This window comes from Mytilus californianus, unplaced genomic scaffold, assembly GCF_021869535.1.
Source record: "Mytilus californianus isolate M0D057914Y unplaced genomic scaffold, xbMytCali1.0.p SCAF_6, whole genome shotgun sequence".
In the NCBI taxonomy this organism is placed as follows: Eukaryota; Metazoa; Mollusca; class Bivalvia; order Mytilida; family Mytilidae; genus Mytilus; species Mytilus californianus.
Genome location: NW_026262712.1, coordinates 50,581,780 through 50,609,145, shown reverse-complemented (window position 1 = coordinate 50,609,145; position 27,366 = coordinate 50,581,780). Strand labels below are relative to the sequence as shown.

Genomic DNA, 27,366 nt, shown 5'->3' with positions numbered 1-27,366 from the left:
TTTTTATTCAATTTTTAACATACACTTTAATTCCGTGTTTGCTATCAAAAATTTCAAAATAGTTATTCGTGTTGTAATCAAAGATACACGGAGAAGATGCATGATATTTGAAAGAAAATAAAACTAAGCAAACAAACAAACATACCAAATCAGAAATTATATTTGTATACTTAATTAAAAAAAGGTATCTTCCTCTGGTATCTTTCATCAAAACACGAAAATCAATTTGACATTTAAATAAAATGAACGGCAAAAGCTATATCAAAAATGAAATTTGGCGAATAACACTACTTTGAATGACACACAATCTTACAATGATGGTTATTGCATGCAATGTCATTCGTAAATGTTTTATTGATGAAAGGAAATTTATAAAAGCAGACAAAAAAATCTAAATCCATTTTGTTCCAAAGATTAAACCACTTATATAATCAGTTTGTAGAAAATAATTATGTAAATAACATTCTTACCAACTAGTATAATTTCAAGCTGTAATTTTAAACCTGTCCATAAAGAATTACATTTTAAACCTTTTAACCATGAATGTAAGTCCTTTCACTTTTACACAGTCGTATAACAATATGACACGGTTAAATATACCGTTGTCAACTGCGCTCGTGTCTTTATAAATATAAATAATTGAAGTCTGTCGATAATCCTCCTTGCAATACACAATGAATGACTCGGTAAAATGACCTTAATTCTTATATACTAATTTTAAATGATAATGTAAAAAAGTAGGTATTTAACTTGCTTCGATAGATTTGAATTACAAAATGGAAAATAGTTAGTGTTTTTATATTGTCATGTTAAAATGAACAAATTGATCTCGTTGACAAGATATTAACTTTTAAGGAAAATAAATTAAGTCTCCACTTAGACGCAGCGTGGCGACTCAAAAGCAGCTTACTACGTTTTATCTAAGTATTTCCCGGGGGTGTTATTCATATGCAAGTATGAAAATAGCTGATGGTATAATTCTAATAAAACCTAAGAAATTATTTTTTCTATTTTTAACATGTCTTATTGAGTTCAAAAACACTAAATAACAAAATTAATGTTAGTGAATTTCCTTAGTAACCCAAATGCAAAAAGGATAAACGTCAACAGATAGATCAAAAGTATAGTAACTGCAAAGATTTACAAATATGACCGTTCGATTTAGATATAACCCAGAACTTCCCACTACTTGCAAATAAAAGGCGCCATCCAATATGCATAAATACACAAAATGGTGCAGTATTTTTTGCCGGGGAGGAGCATGGCTTTATTAGTTCAAGAACAGTTATGTTAAACTCTTAAATCATTTAATTCTCTATCATAAACGTTGATCAACTATGATCCCTGGCCTACTGTTTTGGCATATTTCCTTTCAAGTTATTTATGATAGGTCAACTTACATGAATTGAAATTCACAATACTCCAATTACAACAAGTGTATTGAAAGTCAAATCTATAATTCGGGTTCAAAATGCTTGTGCATGTTTGCAGCATTATAATCTAGCTTTATAAAACGAATTGTAATTGAAACCAATTGCAATCGAACGAACTCGAGTTCGTTTTAGATATCCTTATTAACATTGTTATTTAACAGAGCATTTGTTCTATTTTTAATACTCGTATGTCAGGTATTGGACACATAAACAACAGTGAAATTATAGTCTTAGTATAGAAAGTTAATATTTCAAATTAATTAAACATAACTTCTAGTTTTAAATGTCTAATTATGCATGTAATAGTATACATTGCACAAAATAGTTTCTAGATATAAGAAGATGTGGTATGAGTGCCAATGAGACAACTCTCCATCCAAGTCAAAATTTATAAAAGTAAACCTGCACGGAAAGAGAGAGAACATGGTTTCAAGTTGTGCTTACTAGATATCTAGACACATGCTAGATATGTATGAAAAGTCATTGGCAATTTGTTTTATTAAAATACAGTATATGGCATACACGTACATGAGACCACTTCAAATAAAATAAAATGGCAATAATTAACACGAAATGGATTTAAATATTGCTTTTACCATATTGAAATTCGCTGTATATTTTTCGACGATATTCCGTAGAGTAAGTAGAAGCTGGCCATTGGTATCGACATGATGTTTGTTTAGGATAGTAAGTAAGGAAATCCTAACGTGTAATACATGGTTTATTTGTCATGAAACAATAACCTACAATATAAAAAAAAATAAGCAAAGGTATTATATAATCCATGTTTTTGAAGGATTTGATAGCATTTTTCTTTGTGGAAATGTCTGCAAGATATAGGTCATTGACCTTAACAAAAACTGATTTTGTCAGATATAATTGAAAAACTCACTGAGAGATTGCATAGCAGCAAAAACGGTTTTTGTTTCATAAGCTTAAACATGAATAAATAAATTTTCAGTAGAAAGGTCATGTTTATATATTATATTGGCGGTAGAACTATGTCACGCAGATATTATTGTTTGCTTTTTTATAAGCAGAATTTAAACTAACTTTGAATTCCTAGTATCCTGGATACAGGAAGACAAGGAAACGTGTCGCCTACAATATTCAATTGCTTTAAGACAATAGAAACTAAACAATTTTGATTGTTTTTTTTTAACCTGTAGAATTTGTTTGGTGGAAATAAATTAATATGTGTTTTCCTTGTTCCGTCTTCTCTCCATACTTGAAAAACACTTGAACATTACACGGAAGCAGGACTACACGGAAGCAAAATTCTTCAACAAATTTTTACAAATGTTAAATCTATAGTAAGAAAGAGTGAAAACACCCGTCCAGTTCTCTTTTGATTTTACGTATTTTAAAAACTCTAAACAACAATTGAGTAGGAAAATATCTGCACTTTATAGCAGTTTTGTTTTGTTGAATAATGCTTGGTTTTCCAGATCATATTGCAAAAAACCAGCATGAAAATGCTGGAAGGTTGAAGAGTTTCAATATTAAGCGATAATGGTTGACAAGGGCGGATCAAGGTTTCGAGGAAAGTTGTACGTAGTGTTAAAAATAGCACCGAACGTAGCCTGCGCGTAGGAAATTATTTTGACTATTTTTTGCCAAAGTGTTATCTTTCCCGATTAAAAAGGGGGACATAAGCATTCTGTGCCTCTTTTTAGCTCACCTGGCCTAAAAGGCCAAGTGAGCTTTTCTCATCAATTGGCGTCCGGCGTACGTCGTCCGTCGTCCGTCGTCGTCCGTCATCCGTCGTCGTCCGTTGTCGTTAACTTTTACAAAAATCTTCTCCTCTGAAACTACTGTACCAAATTTAACCAAACTTGGCCACAATCATCAGTGGGGTATCTTGTTTAAAATATGTGTCCGATGACCCAGCCCGCCAACCAAGATGGCCGCCATGCCCATGAATTGGTAATTTTAAGAAAATTTTGCAGGTTTTGGTTATTATCTTCAATATTATTATAGATAGAGATAAACTGTAACAGCAATAATGTACAGCAAAGTAAGATCTACAAATAAGTCAACATGACCAAAATTGTCAATTGACCCCTTAAGGAGTCATTGCCCTTAAAGTCATTTTTTAACAATTTATTGTAAATTTTTGTAATCTTTTACAAAAATCTTCTCTAAAACTACTGATACAAATTTAACCAAACTTGGCCATAATCATCATTAGGGTATCTAGTTTAAAAAATGTGTCCGATGTCCCCGCCTACCAACCAACATGGCCGACATGGCTAAAAATAGAACATAGGGGTAAAATGCAAATTTTTTTCTATTATTTTTTGACCCGTTATAAATAGAGAAAATCTGAAAGGAGCAAAAATTTTCAGATTAATGAGCTCTACCAATTGTCCATATACGTCAAAACTGTTAGACAAATTCTTATAGGAGTTATTGCCCATAAATGACAAATTTTACCATTTTTTTCATTTTTGCTTATTATCATGAAAACTATGATATTTACAGAGAAACATTTTTTTTTTCCTTTATGCCTTATATGAATTAAATTATAATAGATAAATAAACACTTTAATTTACAAAAATTATCAGCAAGGCAAGATCTATTAAAAAGTCAAATTTTGCCGATATAGTTAGTTGACTGTCACTCTTCATAGGAGTGATTGCCCTTAAATGAGGATTTTTTTTACCCTCTTTTGTGTTTTGAGCAAAAACTAAAGAAGATAGAGAGAAACTAAACAGACTAAAAGATCAGTAATACAAGATCAACAAAATAGAGTTTTTTGTCATGAAGTCTATTCTCGTCTACAATGTTGGAGAGTGTCCTTTGTTTGATATGCACATATATCAAGGTGAGCGACACAGGCTCTTTAGAGCCTCTAGTTTTGATTACGTTATTGGTTTAAGAATCCGTAGCAATTACGTTTTTACGTTTCGATGTACATGTACTAAACCATATCTGCATGTTGGTAGAATACACTCTGATTGATATTGATGTTATTGAGTAAATTATTAATATTCCACCTAAAGATATTTTATTTCTCAGTTCATCAAACCATAATATTTAAATAAACGTCATGGCTTGCACTAGATTAAAATGCACATCCCGAAGGCATACGTTAACATAAAAGAACTATTGAATTAGTAATCATTTTCTAAATGGTATTGACGATTTTATTTATACATGTATCATTAAAGGCTGTCGATACAGTCCTTGTTAATATGAATAAAACCAGATATATGTCTTTTACTTTTGTGCCGTTAGGTTGCTGTTCCATTGGTGTGTACTGTAATCTGTTATTCTATGATTAACTTCTAAGAAGATTGTAATTTATAAATTAAAGTTCACAAAATATGCCTTAGCTTTTTTTGTCACGACCCCAGTTAACTGCTTATGTTTGTCCTAGATTGTCCGGTGTTCCCGAGTCTCTTTTTTTTATTAGGGAGCTACCATTTGATTTTTATGGGGGAGGGGGCGGCTAGGTTTGATTAGGGAAGAACTTGACAGAATTTTCAATGAGTTTTCATATTTAAAACAAATATTTGAAATTTACTGCTCTACAATGTCGCATCTGTCAAAGTTTAAGTTGAAAAAATAAACCAGACACGGAGGTTTACTTCTTAGAAAACTGAAAAAAAAATCGTCGTCCGCCCAGGAATGAATAAATAGTTTTTAACTACAAATGCATGTGATCCCCTTGTAAACCCTATTGAAATTTTATTTAAAACTTATTCATCTGTCCTGCGCGTTATCATTATTTGAAACGAGTACTCCTAATTTAAAAAAAGATAAATGACAATTTTAATGATAAGAATTGACTGCTGGATCTCAGTTATTGTCACGTTAACCTATTATGTCTGTTTGGGTTGCTCACCCAATTTTTTCCATAAAACGGAGCTATAAACAACTGTCATACAAGTCGGAGGTTTAACTAGCTATAAAACCAGGTTTAACCTAGCATTTTCTTCGGAAAATGCCTGTACCAAGTCAGGAATATGGCAGTTGTTTTTCATTTGTTCCGTTGCTTGATAGCGTGTGATTTGGTCAATTTTCATGGACTTCCCCTTTTTGAAATTGCCTTTATCGTGTTCTGTATTTTTGTTAAACTTATTCATCTTTTTAATGTGGAATCTGAAATTCTCCATTGTTTTTTCTTGTTCATTACGTGCAACACAATTAAAGATAATATGACTTTTGTTTTGTCACATGCTGTTTACTTTAAGTTATTTATATGGATTCGGGTTTCGGAGTACGAGGGATTAGTCTGTAACATAGCAAACGTATCTTATTCCTTTGCATCAATTTGGATTAAAGAAAGAAATAACGTTGATTATATCAAGGCATGAAATATCAACATCCGCTTAAAGTTGTGCTATGCTCAGCAGACCACCATAGAACCAGATATAGCATAACAAATTTGGGAATGTTGGATAGGTGCAGACATTTGGTCTTGCAAAAAGAACACATACGAACCCCTCAAAGAGTTGTTGCAGGGGTTCTTTTACGCACAAAGAGCGTGGTACTCCCTGTACACAGAGTGTCAACATTCTAACTGGCATTTCACATCAGCAGTATAATTTTGAATAAATATAATACATGTAAAAATACGATAAACAGGAAAGCCATTTATCCTGTTCTTTCAGATAACTTTCTGTACTAGTTTTTAAATGGATTGTCCCTGCGTTATTTATTTCCAGATTTCTATTCAATTATCCTTGCTCATATCAAATAAGTTCTCAGCATTGTAGCATAGTTTTAGAAACTTATTTCTCTAAAATCTGTTATATTCTAATTACTAGTATAATAAAAGATATTGACCTCCCTTGCACACATGCGACGATACATTGTTTGGTCTTTTTAAAGACCAATCTAAAGACCAATCGATTTTTTTTCATAAAATTTGTCACGTGTTTCATGTGAGTGAAGAAAGAAATGAGATGTTACTAGTATGACAAGTATCAATATGTTGAATTAAAAGAGTATGCTGCAAGGACGTACAAATTCATACTTGCAACGTCAAGACATTGAATCTATAGATCTACCAACTTATTTTCATGACGTTGACAAATGAACCAAGCCTATAAATATAACATTAGAGTTATTTTTTAATGTTAAGCAGTAATCCTGATTGTTAACTTTAATATTTCAAATTGTCCATGAATGAAATGTGGCGTTACACCAGTTTCTCAAAAAGTATTCCATAATTAAAAAAATGTTTTGTGCACGGGTGTTTTACTTCAGGTTTACTGTTTGTGTACATATGCGAATAACATATTCAAAAATAAGGAGATGTGGTATAATGGTTGCCAACGACACACATGTCGACTAATTTAAAAGACCAAAAGACATGGATCGTTATGATGAGATTCAGGCATCCTTTAAGCAATTTGCAAAATCCCTACCGTATTGTAAGCTTTAAAGTGTCCTGCATGGGAAAACAAAGTGTGAACTAATCCAAATAGAAAACTAACAATCCGATTTAAGCATATGACGGACGGTAACCAAAGACAACCGCTTGACTAAATGGTCCTTGCTTGGGACAGGACAGCAAAGAATATGGTGGGGTTAAACATGTTTTGGAAAGCTAAACCTTTATCTTTCCTTGGACGATGATGAAACTGTGGTGCAATATAAGAATAACATCGTTAACCTAAAATAACAAAGATATTAAATGTGTACACGAGCATAGTAAACATCGTAGGCGAGGACAATCAAAGTGACATGTATTGATGTTATTAAGAATAATACTAGTAGTTTATATTCTGACTAAAGTAGTTTGATTTTTCATTTCAATAATAAAAGAATAATTAATGTCATCGTTTGAACTAGATAAAATGTATTTCCCGACGGTGTTAGTTAACACTATAGATTAAATGACATTATCATGATGATTTTCTGTACGATATTGATGATAAAAACAGTATTTTGAATCTATCCAAACGTTTTTCAAATTGGTCTATAGCACACAGGACCTGGTTAATACTATTCCAGACAAAGCATATGATTTAATGGAGACGTGGACAATATACCAATGTGACAGCAGCTCAACGACAGAAAAAAAATCAAAGGATATAATTTATAATGGTCAAAATCGGTCTTCAACAAAGGAAAAATGTCTAGAATTAAAGTGCTAAGCTAAATCTAATTCGCCCCTACCCCAGAACAAGTGTGAATAAGTATAACAGAGACTATTCTGTCATCAAAGTCAAGACAAAAAATCCCAACAATATTAAGTTATAACTTAATAGTTGTTATAGCGTTTCCGTTTCGATTTTATACCCCCCTCCACCTTTCTTAAAACGCAAGAAGTGGGTCGTGTCATGGGCGCTGACATGGTTCTTATACGGTTATTATGCAAACCATTGTATATATATATATATTTAATGTCAGTGAGTTGGTATACACGCTCCAAAGTTTTTCAGTATCTGTGTCTTTTAATGTTTTCCGTCTTAGAGTTGCTCACACATTATATCGCTTTATACACAGTAAGCTCGAAATCTCTTAAGAATTTTCATAGGAACGCAATGCAGCGGACACACTATCAGAACTGAGTGTTTTGGAAGAAAAACTAGAAACTCCCTGTCTGAATAATATTTACACACGAGTACATATTTCTGTCGTATATTCATTAGCAACAACAGTAAGGTATCATTCACACGATATGTGGTAAAGGAAAGTCAATTCAACATGACGGGTGCCACATGTGGAGCAGGATTTGCTCACCTGAGGTCACGCCCGGTTTGTGGTGGGGTTACAGGTACTCAGTCTTTAGTTTTCTGTTTATTTTGTGGAAGTATTTGTCTTTTCGTCGAATTTTTATTGTTTTGCCATGGCATTGTCAGTTTCTTTTAGATATATGGTATCTTCTGTCTCTAGTTGTACATACTAGTTTATTTCATTTAAATTTGATTGAATATTGATTAAGCATTACTAAATATTACATGTTCTTAAAACAAGAAGAAGCAAATAAAAATAAAATACCTGCACCACCACGAAGCAAAAAATACCCGCACTTAATGTCCCCCTTGAACTTAAGTTCTCGTCTTTTAAGGCGAATAAAAGGACATTGCTGCTAAACGCCAAGGAGACATTGATTCAACATCTACAGGTTTGTTTTTTGCAATTTGCGACTGAAAGATTGGTTATTCTTGCAACTGAACATTTCTTGAAAAAAATATTTAAACTGATAAACGGAATACTAGTATAAATATTTGGTGCATGAAGAAAAAATAGATGAAAGATGTGATATGCATTTTGAAATATATTATTCAACAGGTCTGATTACAAATTAATTTAGTTTATTTTTTGTGTTTCAAGAAAACACATATTCTATAATCATCCTATGTCCAAGTGAATGTCTTAAGTTTTAAAAGCTGTCTTAATATTTACAACTGAAATCATACTATGACAAGGACTAATCAGATGTGTCAGATCTGTTGGATGCTCCGTTTAACAATATCGATCCATCTGAGCATGTAACATACTTGGTGTAAGACAGTAGAATAATTGGTGTACATGTAGAACAGTAGACATACTTGGTGTACATCTATAGCAGTAGACATACTTGATGTACATGTAAAACAGTAGACATACTTAGTGTACATGTAGAACAATAGACATACTTTGTGTACATGTAAAACAGTAGACATACTTGGTGTACATGTACAACAGTAGACATACTTGGTGTACATGTACAACAGTAGACTTACTTGGTGAACATGTAGAACAGTAGACATACAATGTACTTGGTGTACACGTAGAACAGTAGACATACTTGGTGTAGAACAGTAGAAGAACATGACGCACCCCTTGCGCATATTTGAGTGGAATTCTTTGCTAAATGTCGACCACGCTTCATCTGTACATTAAAGAACACAAATGTGGGATAATACTTGCAAATTATGAAGCATATCTAACAATGAAATTTAACAATAACTATCATAAACTGCCCTCCGACTTCACTGTAAAATATAGAAGCAGTTTTTGCAAACAAATCGACAACCACGGGTCACACATGGTCACATCAAGATACATTTAAGATATAAAACTTGACAAGACATTACCAATGGCGGATCCAGGCCCTCTACGCCCCCATTTAATCGCCAAAAATTTTTAACAATATCATGTTTTTCACAATATATATATATACAAATAATTAATAGAAAATCATCCAACACATTTGTCGCCTCGCTTTGCTTGACGCTATATATCTTCAATTATTAGGAATTACGTCCCCCTTTTCGAAAAATCCTGGATCCGCCTATGATTAATTATTGAAGTTGTGAATATATGGCATATTATAATGAAGTGAATTCATTCCAATTTCAATTAATAAACTGACCGAAAGCGATAAAATTAAGACTGAGAACATACAAGAGAATAAAACTGCATAACTGTGAACTACAAAAGCATACAATTAAAGTACAAACACAAATGAAATACCTTAAATATGTGTCATTATACTTCAATCTTTGAAATGTTAAATGTCGTTGTAAATTAAACGCTTCAATTTACTGGTTAAGTAGCAATTAATTTAAAAGTCAAATAATAAATACAAATTCAATACCTGATTCTAAATCTCCATGTATCCAGATTTATATAGAAATAATTATCCTCTTCATCGCCTATTGATTGGTGTAACTTTATCCGATCATAGATTCAATTAAGATGTATTATTTGTGTAATGACAATATTGTTTCCTGCGATCTGGTGACCTGTTGGAATTAAAGGCGGTCATTAGTAATGTTTGTGAAATGATTTCCGTTTGAATGTTGAATCAATAAATAGAACATGTCGCACCTGTCATAAAATCTTATATCGATTTTAAAAATAAGATACATTCGATCATGAAATAGTCAGCTTTTGGTATAAATGAATGATATTTTAGAAAAAAGTACTGCGCACGGGAATTGGTGCAAAAGCTATATGGCTACATTATTTTTATTTAGATCTCGCTATTAATGGGACCAAAACAAATAGTATAGCTGTTTTCTGCTATTATCGATACCAGGATTAGAATTGTGTACACCAGTCGCGCGTTTCGTCAGTCTCATCAGTGACGCTCGAATCAAAAAGTTAAAAAGGGCCTAATAAAGTATGAAAATTAAAAACTTTAAGGACCAAAAATTCCGAAAGGTTTACCAAATACTGCTAAGGTAATCTGTTCCTGGGTTAGAGAATAGTAAATCACTTCATGTTTTGGAAATATTTTATATTTCTATTTGAAAATATTCTGACTTCAACCGTGCTAAATCTAAACTGTCTGGACTTTAGCGATTGTTAACAAAAAATGTGTTAAATTCAATGTAAGCATGGACATATAAGGAAGGTACGGAAGCACGAAACAGATCTATATTTATTTTGGACTGCAGATTTCAATGCACATGACACGACTTTCTGAATTATATGTGTATCAATTCTTAAGAGGCAACTCATCGCCTGATTTGAATAAGAAAAATGTCATTTTGGTTTTATGCCTCAAACATTAAAGTATTTGGTCTCCAGTTGACCTGATTAAAATTTTATTTAGTAATACGTGTCGTGAGCACAATTTGGATTACACATTGATAATCCTGGAGAAATAGCAACTTTTATGCGAACAACATGAAAAAAAAAGTTTAATGTTTAGTGTTTCGTGAACTGTTGCTTGTCTTTAACGTTCATCGTTTTTTTTCATTTGGCTATGTAGTAATGTTGTTTGTTTTTCTCTGACTTAGTGGTTAGAGGGGCATTAACTGTCAAATTCAAGTTCACCGATTTAACTCAAATTCTCATATTTGATTTATAGCATACTAAAACGTATACCCAAATTACAAAAGAATAAAATAAGACTGCCGGCGGTCATATATCCCGATATAAACATAAATATAAATATAAATAGATAGCGACCACGTGCTATTGGATTTTTCCAGGTCTGTTTGATTTCATATTGTAGGTTTCAAAGTATGTTTATCATCTTTTTTACCTGTATAAGAATGATTTTTTTGTGGATCGAATCAGTCAACCAAATGGTTCATCCTTGTTTCACTTTTCATGTTGACACTGTTTTCCTTTTTAATAGCAGAATACATGCGTAACCCATGTCCAGCTAAGGGGTTAAATTGAAGGTCATATGATTACGGATTCATTGAGGTCGAATTATTCACTTGCAAGTGAATAATTCATCAGCGATGTTGCTTAGCTTAATATTTTGATAAAATTGAACCAAATTGGCTGCTAAAAGCGAATTATTATTTCACTATTTCACTTTCATCCATGATTGAACAAAAAAAATCATATTTTATTTTTTTATACCTCGTAGCTAATGCCCCTTTGAGATCTTCTGTTCTGAAATAGATGTTTGATTAATTCATGGAAGAAAAGTTTCATCTTTATGGAAAACAATGTCTAAATAAATCTAGCAATACAAGTCTCTTACCTGGTTGGGATATACAGAAAACAATTCCAAATTGACACCTTATATGCATTTATTTTTTTCACTGAAAATGAGAATAGTTTACTTTTAATATTTTAGCCAACTGAGAACTATATTTCATTATATAGAACCGAGTTGTTCTACAGTATACTACAATTAGAAAATCAAAATCAATAACTTCTGTAGATGTTGTTAAAAACAAAATTATGACAACTGCAAGACGACAAAAGAATAAAAAAATACATTACGGTACACAATGCATAATTGTTCATACATCATAGTATAAGTTTTATCGATATCATAAATTATTGAAACAGGAGTGGTTCAAGGATATTGTTTTAATAAGACATTTTGATGACTCGTGTGACATATTTCAGATACTTTCCTATAGAATTAAATCATATAATTATTATAGTTTAACTGTTTTATAAATGATTTCGAAAGTATTAGTTTCAAAAGACTACTGCGGAACTGATATACATGTACGTTGTGTATGTATAAAGTACTGTTAAATGCTCAACGCTCAATGCTCTCCAACTTCGTACTTTGTATGTTCTTTAATTATTTTGATGCAAGTGTCACTGATGAGTCTTTTGTAGACGAAACGCTTGTCTGGCGTGCACAATTATAAGCCTGGTGCCTCTGGTGAGGTTTTTCTTTTAGAAAGCCTGCTTTCGATTGATAGCGCTGTTCTTTCTTTAAATAATAAGTATAACGGAACAGTGTTCTCGGATACCAGTTGTTTTGTGTAATCCTCCGATTAAAAACGTTATCATCTGCAGCAGGGCTCGGGTTACATACGAATGTATGAATATATTTTGGTTATACAAAAATAAAACACACGATAATAGTATACGCCTATTGACTGCATGGTTATGAGGGTAATAGCAAGTTTGTTGTCCCTGAGATACAAACTATTGCTCGATGCGAAGCCGAGGGCAATAGTTAGTATCAAAGGGACAACAAACTTGCTATTACACTTATAACCAGTCAATAAGTGTTTTATTATACCGAACAAAACAAATTTCTAAAAAGACTGCATACATTACTTGGAAAAAAAAACAAATAGTCACATAAACATGCACAAGATGAACTATCAGGGTTTTTTTTTTTTTTGCCCGTGTGGTATTTGTAAATATTTGATTTACTGTAATCAAGACCAGGAATCCTTGTGTAAAAATCCCGTGCATAGAATAATCGCTAGCTAAAATATATTACCGTACACCAAAGCTATCCCAGATTATGAAGACGACGACAGACCCGTACCATACATTTGTTATGTTTTAGTTCCTAAAATATGTCACGTAGATTTTCTTCTTGTTTTTTTACTGCTTCTGGTAAGTAATTTATTAATTTGAAATTACGATATTTCAGAGTTAAACGTTGCCAAGCGGACAAATTCATGCAGAATAGTCAATGACGTCATTGTTGTCCAATGAAAAATTAGTATGAAAAAGTACTGGAAATATGTTCATAAAACTATTGACCAGGGTAATAGTCTTTGAAACTATTGACTGGCAAATAGTCTGTGGAATGAAATAGCAGAACTATTTCATTCTTTTTTATATAGAAAAAACATACTGAGGTATAATAATCTAATTTATTGTATAGTTAGTAGTAAATGCATGAAAGTTGTATGTGTAATACAACCAATGGCAATCGTACTGTATCAGCCATCCGTGATGATATCGATATCAGTCTCGGTTGCATAGCCTTTACCACACTCCTTATCTATATGACGTCACGTCATCGATATCAGTCACAGTTGCAAAGGCTTTATCAAACCCCTAATCTATATTACGTCATGTCACGTGAAAAAAAAATCTACTTGAGTTATATAATAAAGTGTATATGATATGGCTTTTTCAATATCACACACACGGTATCAATCCGAGACATCAATATAATCCCAAGAGCTCTGCTCGATATTGTGATATTGAAAAAGCCATATAATATTCTCTATTAATATTAAAGTGAACGACGTACAAAACATATATGCACACTATGTTTCTTTATATTCACGATGAAATAATTAATTTTTTTGTGAAATATTTATATTGTGTTGCCTTTAATACTACAACATTTCTATTTGAAGAATTTGAAGAAATAAAGAATAACCGTATGAAAAGGAAAGATATGGTTTGAACGTACATCAAACATTAATAAATAGCCAAACCATCAAGAATCAGCGTGTCTAAGGCAGTCTCATCTCGAAAGTCGCTGGAAAGTTGTAACATATTACCAGAAAAGCTAACAACCCACGACACCCTACCCCTCCCCATGCAACGGTGCAAGGGGGTGTCCTTCGATATCCAACGATAACCACTATATTGTCCCGTGATAACACACGCGTAGAAATAACTAATCACCGACAAAAACGATAAAATCTTACAATTACTAGTAACACTACCAATCACCGCCAGAATAACCATTTCAAATCGCAAACTTTCCCTAAATAGAATAAGGGGAAAAGCAGCATAAAAAAATGAAGAAAATAACATACAATAGTATGACCTAAAAGGAAAACTACATAAAGACAAACAAGTCAACAAAACAAGACACGTTTAAACCCGCTACATTTGTTTGCACCTGTCCTAAGTCAGGAGCCTGTTGTTCAGTGGTTGTCGTTTGTTGGTGTGGTTCATAGATGTTTCTCTTTTTTATATGGATTAGACCGTTGGTTTTCCTGTTTGAATTGTTTTACACTAGTCATTTTAGGGCCCTTTCTAGCTTGCTGTTCGGTATGAGCCAAGGCTCCGTATTGAAGGCCGTACTTTGACCTATAATTGTTAACTTTTTATACATTGTGACTTGGATGGAGAGTTGTCTCATTGGCACTCATATCACATCTTCTTATTTATACAGAAAACTTAAGTTTAAACAACAAGATCCCCACAAAAACCTAAAGCACTGATGTGTTTCAAAAGGGTAAGCAGTTCCTAGATTTTGTACTCAACTAAACGAACTTGTCGTGTTACTCATGGCAAGTTACAATGCATTGATAAGTTGGATTCCATAATGTCATTATGGAGTAAAAGAGGACGCATGGGATTGTAGCTAGGACAAGGGAAACATATACGTGGTCATCTGTGACACAAATATTCTATAACGGTTAACAAAATAATAAAAAAAAAAACTTTCGAAGGAATGAGTTCAAAAATTTAAAGCCTGTGGTTCAACGCAACCATGATAATTAGCTCATGAACAACTAAAACGATAACGATACAAACGCATCATGATCATAAATGGCGAATATCACCTCAAAAACGGAGATGTGTTCTTATGGAACGCCACAGCTAATCTGGCAATTTATTTTCATTGTCAGTTGAAATATTTAGACATCATGACGGCTTTTAATGATATCATAATAAATTTCTAAAACAGTAATTTACCATTTCGAAAAAGGGACAGATATGTAAGAAATGATGACAAATAAAACAAACAAATAACAAACAAAAAATAAACCCAAAAAAACAACAAAAGACGTAAAGTACATTAACAAAAACGCGCATCTCGATAAAATAAGACACCCTAGAAATTGTCATTTCTACATAATATAACAATCATTTCATACATCAAGGTACTTCAATTATTTGTTGTTCATCGATTATCTTTTTTTGAAGTCAGAAAATATGAAAAAAATTGTCATTAATTACAGTTTTGACGGGAAATGAAAATTTATTTTGTAACCTGATGAGAAAAATAAATTGTAATTGTCTGTAATTAGACTCTTTACTCAACATCTAATTGTTGTTAATGGTTTCCTTAGTGATGTTAATGATCATCGAAAATAACTACAACAGATCTAAAGAAATAATAATCTTTTCTTCGTATCAGCTTCCTGTTATTAGGAGCACCCGTCATAATTATGAGAACACTTCAATAAAAAAATAAAATCCTAGTAACTGCTGCTTATATACCTAGGTTCAGCGAAATGCAAAATACAACATTTTAGGTGAAGGTATAGTGTATATGAGAGGCAATGGAAAAATAAGAAAGTAATTTTGTAAAATAAATGAAGCATCGACAAAAGAAAAAGTGAAAAGAAGAAAAAAGATTGTCGGGACACAGACCCGGAGAACATAATAGTGAAATATGTGTATTATACACCAATGAGACAACTGTTACAACTCAACAAAGCAATAAGCCAGGAAAGAAGAACATCAGCAAACGGAGGTCAATAATAGAAAAACATGCCTCTGTCTCGTAAAGTTGAAAATCTGAAATCTAACAGGGACTTAGTCTACCTTAGGCCTTGTGGTTATAATGATTTCGAGCACGATTATCGAACTCAAACTAAGAAATCGACCAATTAAAATACGGAATTTGGTGTTTTGAGCTCAAAATTTGTACTCCGAGTATTGAGTTAAGTTTTTTGACCGAGAACTGTGGCATCAGCATCACTTTAAGAATGAAAAGAAATGCAATAAAGTTAAGTTAAAACATGACTTTACAAAACCGGTAAAATAATAAAAGATTTTAGTTTGAAGCACCGATAATGTGGGGAAGGGGGTTCTTAATACAAATAAGTATAGGATATTGTAATGATTTGCCAAATTGTAGTGTACATCATGCTCTTGTCAAAATATAAAAATAAAAAGTTTGGGTCACGGAGCTTTTAGGTTTAAGATTTTGTATAGATGAATCACATATGTGTTAATAGAAAGAGAACTAAACGATAAAATTTCAAAATAAAATATGAGATGGTAGCTCTTATAATGCACTTTCAGACTGTAATACAAGGAAAATGTGGTGCCATCGTAATCATTTTGAACAAAACAAACTTGGTAATTTTACTGTAAATCCGTACTTGGCTAAGTGAGATATCAAATAAAATATATTCTGTAACTATAAATACAGTCGTAATAATTACCTAGGTTTCTTCATTTAGATTTCAAGTCTTATAAATGAATTACATTCATATCTCAAAATATGCATATTTCATTAAATATCCAGAGAGAATTGTTTTCTCTATAAATTCACAATACCAGAAGGTACACATATAACATAAAATAAAGTCCCCCATGAAATATTGTCCTTCAGAAAAAATTTCATATAAAATAGAGTACGTGTACACTATTTCATAATGAAATACTGTCCAGGACAATTATTCATTATGGAAAAGTGTCCTTGTGCATGAAATTTTGTCTCCTCCTTCTGGACAATATTTCACTATAAAATACTGTCCATGACAATATTTCTCTGTGAAATTCTGTCCATGACAATATTTCACTGTGAAATTCTGTCCATGGCAATATTTCACTGTGAAATACTGTCCAAGAATATCTTAATTTAATTATGTCTTCCCTGAGGATTCTTCTGCCAAGAAATTGTGAAAGTTTCTGGATTTTTTAAAAAAGTTTTTCATGAAAAGTATGTGTATATAACCATAAATTGCTGCATAAATTGATTAAGCAGGATTGTTTGTTATTATCAATCAAAGAAAACAATTTAATTATAACATCGATTCCCTTTTTTCATAGATAGGGACAAAATTTCAGGATACAGCTGAAGGACGCCTCCGGGTGCGGGAGTTTCTCGCTGCATTGAAGACCCATTAGTGGCCTTCGGCTGTTGTCTGCTCTATGGTCGGGTTGTTGTCTCTTTGACACATTCTCCATTTCCATTCTCAATTTTATTTTAAAGTCATGAAATATTGTCTTTGGGGACAATATTTCATAGGACATTATTTTGCTTTACACACAAACCCTGATCAGCATAAAGTGAAAGTTCGAATAGCTTTAAATTAAAAGCTTTGGAGACAAAAAAATCCTTTAATATATTGAAAGGATTTGACGTCGCTGATGGATATAAAACAGTTATATAGTGCATGTATATTGTATCAATTGAAAACAGAAAGTAATGGAATTCAATGGGATTTATTTTACACTTTTCCTGTTGATATATACAATAGAAGTTGGAATGGTTTCACAGTCATTATATTAGAAAGATCAATCAAAAGTTTTTCCTGCAACTTATGTCTTTTATACATTCTGCGTGTCTTGTAACTTAAATCGAAATTTGCATTTTATGTCGTCCTAATGAAGTCAATCCATAACCGACGAACATCATCATTCTTTCTAACACACTTAATCCGTGCATCGATTTTGTTATTTTTCAATTGAAACATTGTATTTTTCTTGTTAATGTTTGCGCTTAATGACTCCTGAAAAACAGCTTACATCCGGAACAACGCATACACCTCGAGCAAGCTTTGATGCATAAAATTTGCTCAGTATGGGACAGTTATCAAAATGACATGACAACAAAGGCTGATAGAATTTGTTTTTAACATTTTTGCTTTGAAAATTTCTGAAAGAGTTTATAAGAACATTTATATAAATAGTACCTCAAATACGAACACGATATGAAACTGAAACACAAAATTACCTTTAGTTAGTAAACTTAGGGAGCTACCATTTGATTTTTATGGTGGGGGGTGGCTAGGATGAAATTTGAAAAAACAAGGCAGGACAGGAGTTTTGAGTAAAAAAAAAGGCAGGATGAGCAACATTGCAAAAAAAAAAGGCAGAATGACAATTTATGTAAAAAAAGTCAGGATAAACTAATAAAAAAACGGCAGGACCGAATAGAGTGAAAAATAAAAAGACAGGACAGAGATTACAAAAAATGCAGGACAACATTTTTCATCCTAGACCCCCTCCCCATAAAAATCAAATTGCAGCTCCCTTAAATATGTACAAACATCAAATAAAAATTTGCTTTTCCAAAATAACCATATGATTTTTGGGGGAGGGGGTATATTTTGCTGACGCTATACTCATTTTTACCTGTTGCGGGCGCGTAAATCTACTTTCAATTTTGTACACAATTATGTCTTTCATTTTGTCAATGTTTGTGGGCATTATAAAAAATCAAAGTACTGAAGTACTGAACATCGGATGACCGCAAGTTCTGGTGGATCACAAGCACTTGCCTCAGAAAAAAATCATATCTCTATACCTGAAGTTGAGTTAAGGTACATAGATATATTTTTTTCTGAGACAAGTTCCTGTGTGGATGATGAATAAATGACAGGGAATTCAAACTCACCGTAATAACTATTATATTGTAGTGATATAATCATTTGTTATCAGTATACTCTGGTTTGTTGTTATATATTATATTAATATTTTTATAGCAGTTATATATATAGCAGATAATCTTAATAACTCTACAGACAAATTGTAATCCATTTGTATATCATTCTATTCTACTATTCTAATGATAGTGCAGTGCAAGTGCATGGTGGACACTCTTCTGGAATAATTCGTTTTTCTAATAGATTGGATTTGAGTACTCACTCATATTTTCCCGCTTTTGTTGCAAAACGTTCTCGAGATATTCTTCCGCATGCGTTAACACAAATTTTCGGTATTCATGATTTGTTATTGATATATATATTTCTCACGACAAAACATTTTCATATCATTTATCTTTGTTCTTAAAAATTATTTTCATGATTATTTATTGATGAAATTAATATATAACAAGCGATAAGGAATGTTATTTTGCACTCGATAATATCCGCGTAATTACACGAAATACGTTCGGTTATCAGTCAAAAACGCAAGTCACGTCAGGCAATGTCTGCGGCAACATAACACCGGAATGACTCAAGGTCATCCGCTGTAAAAAGGGATTTGTATGATTGCCAATGATACTGTTATATGACAGAGTCCAAATGATGTGGATTTTACCATCTATAGGTCACAGTATGGCCTTCAACAATGAGCAACACCCAAACCGTACAGTCACCAACAAAAGGCCCCGAATGACAAAAGGTGAAACAATTCAAACAAAAAAACAAACGGCCTTATTTATAACAAATTCGACAGATAACAACCAACGACAACCACTGAATAACAGTCTCATGACTCGCGATAGGCACACACACAATATGACAGGTTTAGACATGTTTGCAGCGCTCAACTCTCCCCAAACCGAGATAGTCGTGCAACAGCACACGATAAGAACAAACTGTAAAAACAGTCGGAAATTGCTTGACTCATCAGATGTACGATACACATAAATTAACAAACATAAAAATACAAAAGACACGAAGTATTTATTAAGAGTACTCGCAGTTACCGAAAGCCAATAACAACTAATTATACTATCAAATCAATCTTGTTCTCCCAAATTATAGTATCAATCCGTTTACATCTAACGGATTTAGTGCAGAGATGCCATAAACAGTCTAGAAAAAGGAGGGACCTTGTGCATTGCTAAAATATAAAACATTATATCGACAGGACGTAGAACTTTAAGTTTTCATAAATGTCTAGCTATCCACATTTATTCATTTTCTAATTTATCACAAACAAAATCGATGAAAATACAGAAAAATAAACAGTATTCAAAGATCTTACTACGGTGTTGAATTGATAGCCTTTAAGAATATTAAGTTTATTCGTGAATAAAAAGTTTACATGGATCGTATCTAAATTCGCGAGCATTATAAACAAGATTCCCGTAAAAATGAGGATGTTTTATCACGCTTTTGATAAGAATTTTACAGGTGCAACCAAACTTCAAAACCAAATATTTGTATCTATGACGGAATTCTAGTTAAGTTATTTGTGGTAGTGAATTTTCTGACTTAATAATTTACCAATTTCACATAGATCATGTTATCTGAAATTTAAACGTTACTACATTAGGCAAAATTATTGAGTTTAAGGTCTTACGAGGCCAGGATACTAGTATTCATTTCTTAAATCCTCTCACCACCAAATGAAATGGTCACCCCAATAGAAATTGTAAATAAGATGCCAAATAGACATCAGCTGAACAGTTATCATCTATTAAAAACTATTTCAAATATTACAAATGTTTTAACAATGAATGTATCGGTAATATTAAACGGATATGCAAATTTTCACAATCAACAGTTTGATATGTTAATGTGTAGTGAAAACTCAAAAAAATCTAAATGTAAATTAAATGTTAAGAGTTCAAATAGTTTTTCCTACACATGTGTTCATGCTGTGTCAGTTTAAAGTTTATGAATAAATTGCAGATTGAATTCTGGAGTCTACAATCGTTTTTCTACATATATAGTAGTATAACATCAACATTTTATTTCTTATTTCATTCAATTTCAATGAAATTCAAATGCAAATTATCAGACAAATACAATGAATTCAGTTGAATGTTCTATAAATTACAGACATCTTAAGAAAACTGTGAAAGTTTCTGGTACGTATCGATTTAATCTATGAACAGCAATTTACCTTCGAATTTTACATCATGAAAATCAATGGCTTCCAGTATCGTTTGTCTTTAAGGAAATGTTGCCTTTTTGTTAGTTTCATCTTTTGATGTATATTGATTCTTAATACCGTATAAATCATGACTTTAGATAATAATCTTCTTAGATTGCGTATATCGAACATATTGATGACACAAGCAAAAACAAGTATGTCTCCTGCATCGAACTCTTGCATAATAAAAGATTAACAAAATGCACTAATAGGTATAGATGATAGAATAACGCAAGTTAAACAGGTTGGGACTAGTTACTCAAATGGGTTATAATAACCCGTTTGGGATCAAATATATAGCCCAAAAAGAGATAAAATTCAATCTAACAGAAGATTCGTTGGAATTAAAATGACAATCGACAAACCCTTTGGCCTATATCAAGTAACTTTTTTTATCAGTACAATCTTTTATAACATTTCGTCTGTACAACGCAAATAGCCTGTCAATCTCTGCATATATATTTTTCATCTCTCTCTCTCTTTTTCTTTGTGTGTGTGTGAACTAATGCTCGAAGTTTACTGTCGTGAACTGATGAAAAAAAAAGAGACTAGATAACGATTTTTTACTTTTTTCTAGCATACCGTGTGCCCTTATTGGATAAAGGTAGACATCTTGAATAGATTGAAAAATGGAAGTATTAGAGCGTATCCATTTAAATATTTTACATCAGTATGGTTTGCGAGCTGGGGTAGTGTTCTCGAAGCTATCTTAGGATTAGGGCGTGTCCAAAGACCATCTTATGACAAGTCTTTGTCCTAAGTCGTGTTCTCGAAGCTCTCTTAACTTAGGATATATCACATTTTTCGTCCTAACTTTAGGACACCTAATTAGGTGTCTTAAGATCATCATATCTTCATCCTAACTTTGTGCATGCTTTTTCTCAATTTTTTTATGTGAAGATGAACATGAAATGAAACGCACCATCGGTTATTAACTTGTTTAAAGAATTTGTGCATGATTTTAAACTTTGAAGTTCGTGTTTTACGATACGATGACACTACGAATTCAATATTTTCATTTCAAAACCAATTGTTTTCCAGTTTAAATCACAATCCTTTTTGATATTATTTTATAATTACATTTGAAATCATGCATTTAATTAAATACATATAATTTTAAAATTTCGTAAACAATTTTATTAATTATTGGTTTCGTCTTTAATAAATGTTTTATCAAACAATTACTTTAACTATTTAAAATTTCGCACATATGATATGTTTAGGACGTCCTAACATAAGATGCGTCTGAGATAGCTTCGAGACACAACTTTAGAGTGTCCTAAGATGATCCTAAGTCCATCCTAAAATTGGTCTTATCTATGACTTAGGACGAATCTTAGGATATTTTCGAGAACACCACCCCTGGTGCATATATAGACATCCTTTCAAGCAAGCTATAACACTTATATACGTCTTATATAATTATAGAAGTGTGTTGAGTAAATTTAAGTTTTACCAAAGTTGTGCTTTAAATGCCAATGGATAGTCATGCCCACGCTGTAATGGCTTTGATAATATATATGTAAAGTTTTACCAATATCTTGTTCTGTGTATTGATCACATGATTAATCATATTACGAGTTTAAGCCTCTGAATGTGACTGTTTATTGGAATAAGGGGGCTACCATTTGATTTTTATGGGGGCTAGGTCTGTCCTGCCTTTTTATTTTTCACTCTATTCGGTCTTGACTTTTTTTTTAAAGTTTATCCTGACTTTTTTTACCTAAATTTTCATCCTGACTTATTTTTTTGCAAGTGTCTCATCCTGCTTTCTTTTTACTCAAAACTCCTGTCCTGCCTATTTTTTCAAATTTCATCCTAGCCCCCCCCCCCCCCTTAAAAATCAAATGGTAGCTCCCTAAAGTTCAGGATTTTACATTTTTTCTTCAGTTATTTTACGTGCACATTCCATTCTTCCGATGTTGCAAATGATCCTGGTTTACTCCAGAATAACAGGAATCTCGTTTTGTTCTAACAAAAAATTCCAGGGTTTGGGCAGGATTGTTTTCAAGGACTTTCATTTATTTTTATTAGATAAATAAATCATGCACGCAAGTAACTATTAAGTTTTAAGACATTGTTAGGAATATAGGAATTGCAGAAGGGAAATATCTCGAACTTTAAACACGGTACCAAACGTTAGAAATTCAAAGGTTTTCCAGAAGTTTCACTGACGTAAAATACAATTCAAGGCTTTCCCGGTTTTCAAGGAAAAGTGGGAAACTTGGAATGATCTTATTGTAACCATGCTGAGGGTGTTTGATGTTCCCATGTAGATTTTTATAATACTCAGAGATTTTCGGTAGAAATCGAGAAGTCAATTCCAAAGCAACTGGGAAATCGTATCGAAATAAGCAATCATTATAAGCACTTATATGTAAAGCCTATCGTAAATGCAGTATGTGCCCCTTTCTCTAAATAACAGATCGAAAAAAAGAAACTATGTTTAATTCATGTAATCTATTTGTTGATTTTACGTTTATGTCTGTATGGTACTTGGCTGCTGAGTCCAAAAGCCGCTCGTAAGACTTTTATTTAATTTCTTTCATGCAGAAACTCCGGCTTCCTCAATAAAAACTGGTCGCCACGATATAACCAAGTGAGCTGAATCTGGCGTTCATCAATCATGCAATCAATCTGTATGGTTTGATAGTAGCAAAACCAGATTTATATAGTGATAGCAGTTTTTTTTTTAATCTACCTAATTGACCAAAGTCCACTAACTCTTTTTTGTTGTATGTTTGTGATTCTAACCAAATGTATGTTGCAAAATAAATATAAAAGAATTACATTGAAACACTATTACTAATATGCAATTGATTATAAATAGACTGAAAGTTATTGTTTACTTTTAAAAACATCATCTGATGACAATAAAGTGCTGGCAAAAATTAGCTGCACACCTTCAATTAGCGAAAAAAAAGTACAAGAATCTGAGATGTCTTCGAGTCGAGCTTTGCTAAATGAATGATATCTTTCTCTGTCATCTAACCCGCTATCAAACGATTGATTGTCGCTAGTGAAGAGTCGAGAAGGACTGTCATTTTTACATCGCGATGACCTTGAGGTCATTCCGATGTTTTGCTATCGCCTAGATTTCCATTATGTAAATTAGTTTTGGGTTTGTAACCGATCTATAAACATGATAAATATGCGCACATAAACGAGTGCAAAAAAACATTCCTTATCGTTTGATATAAATACATCTCTTCAATGAATACTGATAAAAATATTTTTGTTTACAACATAAATTAATAATATGAAAATGTTTTGTAGTTAGATATACATATATATATAAGTAAAAAATCATTGATAATATCTATGCACACGTACCGAAAAAATTTTGTTAAAGCATGCGGAAGAATATCTCAAAGAACGGTTTGCGACAATACCGACAAGGACCGGTAACTTTGTAATTGTTTTTGCGGGAAAATATGAATGCCTACTCGTATCCAATCTTAGAAAAATCGAATTTTTATAGAAAAGTGTCCACCATGCACTTGCATTGCACTATTATTAGAATAGTAGAATAGAATTATATACAAATGGATGCAAATCATATATATATATATATGTAACTGTTATTTTAATATTATATATAACAACAAATCAGTGTATACTGATTTGTATCACTACAATATAATAGTTATTACGATGAAGTTGAATTTCCTGTCATTTATTCATCATCCACGCACGAACTTGTCTCAGAAAAAAATATATCTCTGTACATTAACCTCAGTTTCAGGTAAAGAGATATGTTGTTTTTTTCTGAGACAAGTGCTTTTGACCATCCTCAAGAACTTGTGGTCATCCGATGTTCAGTACTTCAGTACTTTGATTGCAGTACTAAGTTTGGTCGTTTATTATTAAGATATGTTATTTTATAATATTATAGTAAGACCATGCAAAAATGGCTGACATCGGCACTCAAAATATCCACATAGAACATCAAGTCATTACGTTTACTGGACTTGCCATTTTTGTTCTCTCTGGAATCATTTTAATTCAAAAGTATAGCTAAACCATTTACTGAAATGAATAAATCCCACACCACCCTATAAAATAGTTTAAAACAATAAATTACCTTTAAGTATTTAAAAGACGTCCATAATCATTATATGTAATCGAAATATATATTACAAATTGTGTCTTTAAGATTAATCAGTACTGAAATCAGATACATATTCTGATAGGTAATCAATTTATTTTATCGTCAAATCCTTATGTAAATTTAATTTTCGTAAAGATAAAACACGATTTGTTATAAATATTTTTGAAAGGCATACTTGTTTGACACCAGCCAAACAATGTTAAACATAAACGTCTTCTTCAAGTTTAAGGTTAGACCATATGTTTCGATCACTATAAGTTTTATTTATTTCTACAATATTCTCGTATGAAAGAATTCTTTCACACCTAGGTCCATAAAATATTTGTAATCTTATTTAAAATTATATAGATAGTAAATAAACAACAACAGCATTAAACCTGTAGTTTCAATAGACTATTTTCATATTACCGACTTTTGACTCTCAAGTTTATTTTTTTTTCGACAGGTTACCTACTGTGGTAGGACATCCTGGTAGCAAGTCAAGTAATAGAAACGTAAAGAAGTAAAATCAAGCTTTCAATCGGTACAATTTTTAAGGAAAATTAACTGCTTCATATTTTCTTTACACAACAAAATCATCGGAAAACAGTAAACTTTCCCCTCAAATTACATCGATTATATGCTTGATTTTATCTATTTTGGTTGCTCTTACTTGACCGAGTACCAGGATGTTTTACCACAGAAAAGGTAACCTGTCGAAAAATTATATAATCCGGAGTCAAAAGTCGGTAATATGAAAATAGTCTATTCTGTTTCTATAGCACACAGACAAAACATAAATCATAAATGTACATACAGTTCGGTTTCTCATTTGAATTGTTTAATATTTGTCATTTCGGGGCCTTTAATACCCAACTATGTGGTATAGGTTTTGCTCATTGTCGAAGGCCGTACGGTGACCCATATTTGTTAACTTCTACTTCATTTGGTCTCTGGTGGAGAGTTTCACTTTTCTCATTGGCAATCATACCACATATCTTTTTACATTTACATGCAGAATGATTACCAATGAGACAACTATCCATAAAGACCCAAAGGACAGGATTATCTATACTTTGTCATATATAACAGGTCCTTATATCATGTACATTATATATATATATATATATATATATATATATATATATATATATATATATATGTATATATATCATATATATAAACGCCTAAAAAGTGTACAAAACAACACCAATATTAAAAAATGAAAACATTAAATGTAATTACCTATAAATATTTCGGATAACAGATTTCCTTCATCAGTATGATTATGATGTAAAATGAATCATATCAATCTATTCTGATTTAACTATAACAATCTTGAAATTTATACAAATTAAAACAATCAAAACCGAATACAAAAACGCTTGTAAAATGACGTAGGTTAAATAGCTATTTACAACAGAGACTGCATAGATATGCTTCAAATAAAAATAGAAATGTGCGATATGAACTGGTTACTCGTAACGATCCAGCGCCCTCGTAAGAAAGATCGTTGACTAATATCTAGACGTCTGATATACATATATATCTATATATATATAGCGCTGGATACAGTGCAGGCGGTGTTGTCTCGATATCTCAGTAGCATGAGTTCGAATCCCGGCGAGGGAAGAACAAAAAATTTGCTCACGCAAATTTGCAGATTTAACATTGTTGTGCTGATATTTAGAGTAATTATGAATATAATATGTGTTTTCAGCCGTGTATCACCTTCACTGGTGATCCAATGGATGGATCTGTTGTAGAGTTGTCACTTGTTTAGACATAATTATTTCGGTGACTTTATCTTACGATCCTTTGCGATAGATAATTTAGCTAATCTGCAATCAATTCCATCCTCATGCCTAATATATCATGTACTGTGTTACAACTCTAGATTCTACTAGAGGGAAGAACAAAAATTTGCTTCGGCAAATTTGCAGATTTAACATTGTTGTGCTGATATTTAGAGTAATTCTATATATATATATATATATATATATAAACAAGTCTAAATTGAAAACAACGTTCAAACCTATGATTGCGTTGGATAAAAACCGCAATTTTTATACGTGTGCATGCAAAACAAATTTCTTGTTAGAGGGGTCTAAATACAGCACAAACAACATTTTCCAAAAGACCAAAAAAGTGAAAAAGTATATTTTAACAAAACGCATTTGACTAAC

At 32.1% G+C, this 27,366-nt stretch overlaps 1 protein-coding gene across 4 annotated transcripts in view; it reads right to left on the bottom strand.

Annotated features, from left to right (window-relative positions):
- Window positions 1–21,152, bottom strand: part of LOC127705984 (putative uncharacterized protein DDB_G0287265) — a 28,122-nt gene extending 6,970 nt beyond the window's left edge. Inside the window, exons 1-3 of one of the 4 annotated variants that reach the window (XM_052210375.1) lie at window positions 21,061–21,152; window positions 11,828–11,888; window positions 9,977–10,124 (exon numbers count right to left, since the gene is read on the bottom strand). The gene's annotated coding sequence lies outside the window, so the exon portion shown is untranslated. Of the gene's footprint in view, window positions 1–470; window positions 929–1,400; window positions 1,502–9,976; window positions 10,125–11,827; window positions 11,889–21,060 lie in introns of those variants that run through there. The other 3 variants (XM_052210373.1, XM_052210372.1, XM_052210369.1) reach the window with 3 other exon arrangements.
- Window positions 21,153–27,366: the final 6,214 nt, after the last annotated feature.